We start from the raw sequence: 10,426 nt of genomic DNA on the forward strand, positions 1-10,426 counted from the left end.
TAAACTCCTTGCAAGGACTTTCAGCAAATTCTCTCCCATCAGGAGAGATTCGATTTATGGCACGGTAAAGTGTCACTGAGGTTGTGCCATGTTTGACAGGACAAGAGGAAACGGCCTCAAGCTGCGCTAGTGGAGTTCAGGTTGGACATCAGGAGCAATTTCTTCTGTGGAAGCATTGAGAAACATTGGAAGGGAGGTGGTGGAGTCCCCATCCCTGGAGGTGTCCAAGGAACATGTGGACGTGGCACTCGGTGCTGTGGTCTGGTTGACACAGTGGGGATCAATCACAGGTTGGACTCAATGACCTTGGAATTCTTTTCCAACCTCAGTGGTCCTGTTTGAGGGTGAGTACCCAGTAATTTTTTTCCCTTACTAAAAAGGAGAAGCTGAGTTATCCTTTAGGGAAGGCCTTTTTCTCTCTAAGCAAAGACTCCAAACTGACAGCACAGGCTTTTTCAAGTTTTATTACTTCATGACAAATTATGCCCAAGGAAAATTTGACAAAAGACACTCCGAGGTCATTCACGATCGGCCTGATGTGGATGTGTGGATTTCCAAATTTTGATCTGTGTTATTCTGCCTACCTTCTCCCATCTATTAAGTCAATCCTTAATGCCTTTCTTTTTCCTAAAAAATCAGCAAATAAGCAACACTTTTGCTGTAAATACATTAACTATGAATATTAATAAATGTAAATAGTCATTATCACCAAAATCACACATTTGTAAATGTAAAGGGATTATTAGTGCATTTATATTATTATATTTATTTTAAATAAACACATTTATTAGATGAAAATACATTTAAATAATATTTATGCATTTAAATAATATTTATGCATTCTTTTTTATATATATTCTTTCTTAGCCTACTCTGTTATCTTTCTGTGTGGTTAGCAAGTGCAGAAACCTATTTGTGTTAATTTACCCTATATCCACAGTCCCTAAACACTAGATCCTAACTCAGTGTCAAAACACTCTGTTTAAGTTCCTAACACTATCCTGATTTACAGCAGCAGAGGATCTCCTTTATTATATCTCTTAATTAAAAAAACCCAAAAAACCAAACCAACCAAACCAACCAAACCAAACCAAAAAAATCCAACCCGAAATAAAAATAAAACCCCCTCAATAAAGCCCTGCAAACAAAATCAAAATAAAAACCAGGAAGAAAAGTTGATATTTCCAGGTTAATTGGTAAGAAAAAATGATGGACTGAATAATCCAAGAAAAACAGAGAAATTCAAAACAAATTGTCTGGATTTCACACGTCCAGGGGAATTCAAGGATACTTAATCCTTTATCTCTCCAAACTTTTTTAAAGCAAAAGCAAAATGTCCAAACCAATAAAGAGTGAGACCTATCAGATGTGATTGGGAATGATGCTAAAACCAAGTATGGGGTAAAACATCACAGTGTTACCATGGTGGGTCTCACCTTTCAGACCTCAGAACATGAGAAAATGGGTTATTAAACCTATTTTTTTTTTCAAAATTAGGGTTATTAGTCTTGTTTTCCTGGAAGACTTCTACCTGTCTGATAGTTTCACACCAGTGTGAGGTTCCTGTGAATTTCCCACTGCTATTAAGTGGTGATATCCTGTATTTTTTTTTGTCCAAATCTGTGATTTCCTGTCCCAGTCTGTGTTAAAAAGAAAGATCTAGATAATAAAAGAGTTATTAAGATTTTCCTCTCTTCTTGTCAAAGAAAAGCATTAAAAATCTTTCTCCTTAAATTGTAAACTGAGTTAAGATACCTGTTTTTACAAGCCTATTGTTTTTAGCAATTGTCTTTTAATTCTTTAGACTGGCTTAGTTTTTTTCCCCAGTCCTGTACTTTAGAAAGTTATTTAAATTAATTGTGAATTAAGACATTCCCAAATTCATCTTTCTGCTATAAGAGACACCCAGCATGTCAGGGAAACTGAAACCAGGGAAATCAGCAGAGCCAATAATGACAATGGAAGGATGGTTCCCATTCCCCTTTTTAGAGAAAAAGTGTCAAATCTCCTGCTCTCTGCTTGCAGAGGAGGTTTCTTTTGTGTCTTCTTTCATTTTATACTCACACATACACAAACAAACCCTTGGCTCCAGCATTTTGGAAAAAAATGGAAAATATTTGAGGCCGAAAGAAGTCAAGATGGAGAAGAATATCTTGCTCTTTTAAAAACTCATACAAAGCAGATTAAATTTGTTAATGTCCAACTCAAGAATCACCAATAGCTGTTTGGCCTCATAAAAATTTAGACTTAATTTGAAAATATATCTGATTATATTCTTCTAAGGGCTTCAGTTTTCATCAGCCAGGCCTTAAAATGAGCTGTACTTTTATTTCCACTAAACTACAAGTGCCTGATGGTTAACTGGATTTCTAAATGTCTTACTACACAAGTCTGGGGATATACTTGAGGACAGAGATATCCTGTCTCAGAAAGTCTTTCTGAAATATGTTTTACCCAGAAAAACCTTCTGTTTTCCATCCTGTAGGCTCAAATTCGGACTTTTTCAAATTTGTGGTCACCCCTACAGGGCTGGATCCTTGGACACCCATGAATTCTAAGCTGTAGCTTGAGCACATTGAGCAGCATCCAGGTTAGGAAAGAAATGTGACATTAAAATTCCCCATTGCTGTCTCTTGTTCAACAGCCAGGCATGAGAATGTCTCATTTCACATTAGTGTGTAAAGGGATGATGGGGGTGAGGGGAGAGCTTTCCATGGCATTTTTTTCCATGGGGCTGGGAAATGGGATACAGGAATGAAGGTTAAAGCTGAGACTCCCGAGATGGGGAAGGAGCTGAGGGCCAGCCCAGGGATGACACGCTTAATGTGAGGCATTCTTCTTGGTGGGAAGACTTTGGCACACATTCCAGAGAGGCTCGAGCTGGCATTGGGACTTGGAAATATCACAGCCCCTCGCACTTTGAGAGGGTACTTAAATCGACACATTGGCTTCGTGCCAGAAATATTACAGCATATTAGTAGAAAGGCAAGGATTTCCTTTCTAAGAAGTCATTGTAATTTTTGTAATTCAAGACGTAGCCAAAAATGGGCACAAAGTTGCAGTGTATAGCTGCAGCCCTTTATGACTCAGTTTTTCATGCTATATCCAAACAGAGGGACAGGCTGCTGTCAGAACACGCTGGACTTTTTGTCCAAGTCTCCCTATTTCTCCTGTCATAACATCCTGGACTCAAGGAGATACTTGAAAGCCATTGCCAGCTGAGCCTCTGCTATTGCTGGCACTTCCTCATCCCTGTTCCCCTCCACCCAGGAGTCATGGAAAGCCTGCAGGTATCCACCTTCTTCCCTGACATCTTTGCTACTGCTAACATCAACTCCCACCACTGATTTCTGCCAGCATGGGAGGTGAACTCAGGCAGCCCACAAATCTATGCTTCAGTGATTTCCTCTGCTTTATAATTAGACTCCTATTCATTAAATAAATCAAAGGCACATGCTGTCTGCTGGCTCAGGAGAGGTAAAGCAGGTACGTGGAAAGCTTGCAGCTCTTTCTCCCCTGCTCCCACAGCCAAGCTGCAGGGTCCCAGCAAAGGGGAGGCATCCAGGGATTTGTTCTGAGGAGAACTGCTCCAGAAGTTCAGTACAAGATACCAAACTTGCAGACACATCACTGGTGTGATGCTTTCTCATGGAAAACTCTTCCATGACCTGCTGGTGGTTTAGGTAGTCACGGTGTAAAAGATGCAGTCATCACCATCTAGCTGCAGGAATTACCTTTCCAAATGGCGGTGAACAGAAGGGACAGTATTTACCTCCTGGTACAAAGCCCATTTGGTGAAGAAATGCCAGGACACTGGAGCAAGAAAGGAGTAGAGCGTTCTTGTACATGCACTGCCACCTAAATGCATAATTATTTACAGAAAGGTTTAAACAGTGGCAGGAATATTACCAATAATTGCTGTTTCTGAGCATGCTGTGGAAACACGCTGTGTTTCTGAGCTGTGGAAAGCTAACACTCTACAGAGATTCCAGTCATATTTGAATAACATCCCTAGTCATTTGAACAGTGTCCAATAATTTCTTGGCCCAAGAAGCCATTCAGTCACTCTAAACCAAAAAGTGTCACAGCACCACTTTCATGGGACCCTGTAGACCCTGATGCAAATCCTTCATTCTGAATTTTCATGGCTGCCAGTGCCACAGAGTTTTGAATATTTTTGGTTTAGGAACCTGGTGACACCACGACAGTGCTGTTTCTAAATATCTCCAAACCATCCCGGACAGAGGAATGGCTCACAGGATTAAGAATAGTCAGAGAATTATGACAACAGAAAGCCCCTGCCAAACCCCTTGAGGCACTGTACAGTCTAGTTAGAAACAAACTAAAAGACAGTTAAAACCACTTCATAACAAGCTCTTAAATCAAGCTGATAAAAGCAATTAAGTAAACAGCGGGAAGGGAGAAGAGTGATTAAACTGAAGGAAAACACTGGCACAAGAACACATGGATGTAACCTGGACAGGAGTACATCTAGGCTGGAAATTTGATAAGCATTCTGAAGTTTTCAAGGACAGAGGTTCTTGCAACAGCTGTTCAGCCGTAAGGGGGAAGTGAGGCAATAATCTGAGCAGATTTTAATGTGGAGTTCAATGGATTTTTTACTCGGATTGTACAATGTTTCCTGAGACTGCAGTAGATAGGGCTTGGTGACCCTGGGAAATCCCTTTCTCTGTCCTGTGGTTCTAAAGAAAGTAATAAAAAATGAAAAAAGAAAGAAAAAAAGGCCAGATGAAAAACTTCTCCAGAGGACAGGACTGAGAGTATAAGTGTGTATAAATATCCAAAGGGAGGGCTCAGAGCAGGGCCTGGGCTCTGCTCCAGGGGGCCCAGCAGAAGCACCAGAGGAATGGGCAGAAACTGATGCCCAGGAAGTTCCACCTGGGCAGGAGGCAGAACCAAGCCCTGAACAGATTGTCCTGAGAGGGTGTGGAGTCTCCCTCACTATCTCCTTCTGGAGATATTCCAGAACCATCTGGACACAGTGTTGTGCTGTGTGCTCTGGGATGGGCCTGCTGGAGCAGGGAGGTGGCACCACCTGATCCAACCTCACCCATTCTGTGGTTTCTGTGGGATGGGGCAGTTGTGCCAGTCAGGCATAAATGCTTCTGGAAGAACTGCTTGGAAAAGAGACCCAGTGCTGGCTCTGAACCCACTGTTACCACTGTATCATGTCCCAGCTTGTTGGAAACTCTTCATCTCCCTGAAGGTTAAGCCCTCCTGAATTCCATCCTTGGAAAGCTCAGAGGGGCAACCCTGCCTGTCAAGCATCACCTTTCTCTTTACTCAGCTCCAATGCTGCAAATCCACCTATTTTGCTTTAATGACTGCTCTGTGCATCTCACTTCCCTCCCACATCACTCTGCAGAGCTCTTTTCCGGCTCCTTCATCTGAGCCATTTTCTCTCTCTTGAAGGTCTCCTCTCAGAGACCCATTTATGGATATTGCTTTGTCTGCTAATTGCCCAGGAGGATCATCCATCTTCTCCTGCTGGGGTGTTCAATTAGCCTGAATCTTAAAAACACATTTTTCCCCATGTTCCCCCATCCTTCTTTTTCCTTCTGTGCCCTCCTCTTCTCCTCCCCTCTGTCCCATGTCATCTTTCAGGAAGGAATATATTGTGCCCTCCATTTACATCTCTGGCTTCAGGCCCACTTGGAAACTGAATCCCCATTAGAAACAGAGACACAAATGATTAAACAAACCTTAAAACAGGAACAGGGTGTAGGAAAGTAATTAAATACTCCATAAACGCTGTAAAGCTGTAATGAAACTGCCATCCCATCGAGTTAGTGGCTTGTGGAAGGTGCTGCCCAGGGAAGAGTTCAATCCTGGCATTCAGCCACGGGCAGGAATTCCTACTGGCTTGTTTGTCTGAAGCTGGAGGAACCCTCTGGCCAGTGTCACCGTGGGCACGTGTGGGGCTCAGATCCTTCATTGACCTGATTTGCTGCCACAAAACAGCCAAAGTTCTTCTGGAGCTGTAAAAATTCACTTACCCACGGGAGGGCTGTTGAGGGGGGAGCTACCTTGTGTTGCTCCATACAAATTGCCTTTTAAAGAAGAGGCTTTACATGCCTCAAAACAGTAAAATCACTGCTTGACAAGCCCATCTCTAAATAAAAGGCAGACATCTCGACAAAATATTCTGGAGTTTTAGGCCTAATTTGCCTTTCTGCTTTTAATTTTGTGGAGCATGTTGTTGTCTGAGTTCTTGGACCCCATGCTTTTCAGGGATCAAGTGATTTTTAAAAATATCGAAGAGTTAATTGATCTTAAGGCCTACACCTCTTAACAGCATCAAATCATGGTTTGCATTGGCAGTCTTAATCCTTTTCCCATGGTGGCTGCTGGAGACCAGGGACCGGGTTATGACTGAAAGCCCCAAACTTGTTCTCAGCCTGCTCCAGCAGCACCAGAATTGTGCAACTAATGATTGCACCAGGGCAAAACTTGAATCTACAAAAACTGGAAAGAGAAAAATTCATTGAAATCAGATGTTTTATACTAAAAGGAGAGCAAAATTGATTTGTTATAGAGTTTCTGGGGCTTCTCTATACTTCTTACTTTTCGTTGTAATTGTATATGCTTAATTGGACATTTTTTACTAATTTCTGTTTAAACCAGAGTAAAAACTGCTTGATTTTCTGCTTCTTTTAGTCTTTTTTTGTCTCCCCAAATGAGAACTTTTGAGGCACGGTGCAAGTGGAAAAATATTAAATGGAGAGAAAAAAGAGAAAAGTATCAGAAAGTCACTTATTAAAGCAGTTTTTTCAATAGTCACAAAGAAAATAATAGGCTTCACTTCCTAATTAAATGATATTTCATTGCAAGTTTGTAAGAAAATGCCATCAAAAATTGGGAAACAAGTATTTCTCCAAAGCGTGTCTCTGGAAGACCCTGGATATCTCCAGATAGCACAGCCAAAGCATCCTGGTGTGAGTAAAGATAAATCACTGCATAAGTGCTCACAAAATTTTGTACCTTTTGCAAGTGTGAAATGGACACAGAAAATCTGTGAGGTTTGACATGTTTGTTTTGATGTGTATTTCAAAAACTAAAGGAATAAATGTTAATGGAGGTGACATTCCCTGAATAACTAACAGAGCCTGGGAAATAGTTTCTAACACTAATTATCTTCTAGTTACTAAAAAATTGTTAAATTTCCTTTTCCTTTTGTCTGTTGCTTCTTAGTGTATTTTCATTTTCTTGTGACTTCCAATTGCATTTTAAGGGCTTTAAAAGAGGCTCAGTTTGGCTTGAAAACTGAATTGATTTTTATGTAAGTCTCTTCTGTTGCCTTATTTCGTATTCCTAACTCATTTGGCCAGCTCTAACTCACCCTGACTTCAGAGGTCATCTGGGGAATGGCTGCCAAGCCACGTCACATCACCTAGAATGTGACATGCAACCAAATTCTTCCCATGCCTGTCCTCTCCCACAAACATCCCTTTTCTTTCTGGCATAGCTGCAAGATGCTTCTTTCATGCCAGAAAAGATTCCCTGTGATAAAAAGGGGTTTGTTCAGAGTGATTTTTATAGTGCTAGCAGCATCAAATGGCCTGAGCCATTCCCAGCATCTTCCTTTAGTTTATTTGTTTTTATTTTTAAGGCTTCTTAATTTTCCTCCCAGTTTTGCACATGGATCTTTGTGTCTGCTGCTGTTTGGAACAGTGTTTTGGCAGGCACAAAATGAACCTGCTGCTCCTTAGATCCCACTTTGTCAGGAGACTAAGTTCTAGTTCTATTTATCTAAGCCCTGGTCAGTTTTTCATCTCCAAAAGATTTCTTATTTTTAATGCTGTACAATGATACTGAAAATACCAGATTCCTTACTTTTACACCTATCTTGGGTCTTTTATAGGAAATTGATGCTGACCATCAACCACATCCCCTATCAAAAAGTGTTTTGATGGTTTTTAATGGTTTGACATAGCACTGACTTTTCTTTTGCTACCTGTCTGTAATACAGCCCAGAAAATGGGGTACTGGATTTCTGGTGTATCACTGTCAATAGTAACTTTGTCTGTTGAGGAAGCAATTTCCTGAATCACAACTTTACCTTGCAATAAAAATATATTAGTACTCCTTCTATTGTAGGATGATTTAACCTGCTCTAAAAATCCTCTCATGACAGATACATAATCAGACAAGAGGATTTTACCTGATATTTTCATACAAGTTTTCATGTTGGTTTTGAGAGATTAAATTAAACCTATAACAGGATAGAGATTACTCCTGAACAAATAAAATACACTCTTTCTAAAACCAGGTAATCAGTTTTCAAGCATCAGTTAAGCCTACAAGTTGGATTTTGGTTAACAGACATTAGATGATACATATTAATAAAACTAATTCATGATGTGCTACAGGGCCAGAATTAAGGAAAGAATTAAGAATGTGGATGTGTACAGTAGTCTACATTCTGAATTAATTTACAATCATAAACAAAAGCTCCCACACCTGGAATCTGTACCTCTTCAATGGTGTTTAATATCTGCCTTGTCTCCAGGAATTTCTCTTGCAGCTTTTTAGGTGTGTCTATGTATTTAGTGTACATTATCTTCTGGGATAATGAAATGAAAAAGAAATTCCTATTTTTCGTTTGAATCCTGGCTCTGGTATTCCTGAGTTCGTGTTCTGCAAGAAATACTGAATGATCATTCCTCAGTCACTTCATTCACATCATTTGCTACTTTACAGGCCCCCATCACAACTCTCCTCAGACATCCAAGCTGATGAGTTGTAGTCTGTTCAGTCTTATCACATGTGGAAGACTTTTCCTGACCACCCAGAGCTGTCCCAGTCCTTGTGGGGCTCCTCCTCAGGAGTCTATCAGATACATACACGGTGGCATAAAAAAAGATTTAAAATAAAGGTGTTTTCAAAACTCAGTGTCACCTAGGAATCTTATCTGGAGCAGGGAACACCAGTCACACCAGATGCCTCATGATGTTCACCAAGACCAAGCTGGTGCTGCACTTGGGTATGGGACAGTCTAGAAGAGGCCATGAAGTTGATAAGGGCTGGGAAAGTTGGGGCTGCCCCCCATTTTTCATGAGCATGAAATGGTTATTTTTACCCATGTGGAACTAAGACCAAAAAAAAGGATGAAATGAGTAATCAGTGCATCAGAGTTTTGTATGTCCTGCCCTGGTATTTGGTGGTGCAGCAGGAAGACATGGAAAAGAAAACTACAGAGGCCTGACATTTGCTTGAACTGGTCCTGCCACGTGGCTCTTGCACACCGAGAGACTTTGTGTGGAGGAACAACACGATCCAAGTTTCCAGAAGTGCTAAGAAATAAGCACCAAAAAGCAGTGTAATTTTCACTCACAGAATTATTGCATTTGTGCAGTTCAGGAGGCTGCAGGGAGCAGAAGGATGGTTTCTTGTTTCGCTCTTTTGCCTGTGGCAAAACATCCCTCTATTAATTCATTGCTGTTTATAAAGTGGTTTGACTTCCTTGGATGAAAGGCATGACATAAGTGCTTGGTATTAGATGATTATTATTTATTTTTATTCCTTACTATTTTGCAGGCCAAGAACCTATTACAGGCCTCATAAAGTTCAGCACTTCAGCCTTTGTACTTTCAATTAAAAAAAAAAAGCAGCTCAATCTCTGTAAGATTACAGAGCTGTCTACTATGTATTCCTCAGAGAATTTATATTTAAGGGAAAAAATGGAAACAGAAACCAAAGTGATCTCTCAATGGGAAAAAAAATTGAATATTTTTAAAGAAAGAGGTCACTGCTTGTCAGATTTTTCACTCCTCTAAATTGATGCAGTCCCACTGATTTTGTTTGGGTAGTCTATGTTTTTTTCACATCCAAACTCGAAGTTAATAAACCTTTCCATGGTACTCCTAATAAACCTTTATTTGGGGGCTTGAAGAGTGCTGTGTATGTAACATAGACAGGCACTCAGAACCTGGTGATGTGCAGGAATAAAGTTGTGGGAACATATTAAAAAAGTCCAGGCCAGCATCTTGGTTCTTGTATATGAACTTCTGCTGTTTGGAAGTCATTGAGGTTATGCTGACTTGGGTCAAGTGAGTTTATAAAGCTGTCAATGTTAGAAATTTAATTTATGCACCAAATTCATACTGAAATGAAAAAATTAAAGACTCAGAGAAGTGATTAAAGGATATCATGGCTTCAGACTTCATATGTACTATTGTCATCTCCAATAGCAAAATTGTTTTCATCCAGTTACCCTTTTCTAGCTGATGAAATTTTTCCCTTCAGGTGCATTGTATTTGCTGTGATTGACACACAAGTACCCTTATTGTCTTAAATCAATAAATTGATGCTTGCTGCTGTAGTCACAGAATCATAGAATCCCAGGGTGGGTCAGGCTGGAAGGGACCACAGTGGCTCATCTGGTCCCACTCCCTGCTCCAGCAGG

Source organism: Corvus kubaryi, unplaced genomic scaffold, assembly GCF_017639235.1.
Source record: "Corvus kubaryi isolate FWS band 111438036 unplaced genomic scaffold, C.kubaryi_AGA036_p1.0 74, whole genome shotgun sequence".
NCBI lineage: Eukaryota > Metazoa > Chordata > Aves > Passeriformes > Corvidae > Corvus > Corvus kubaryi.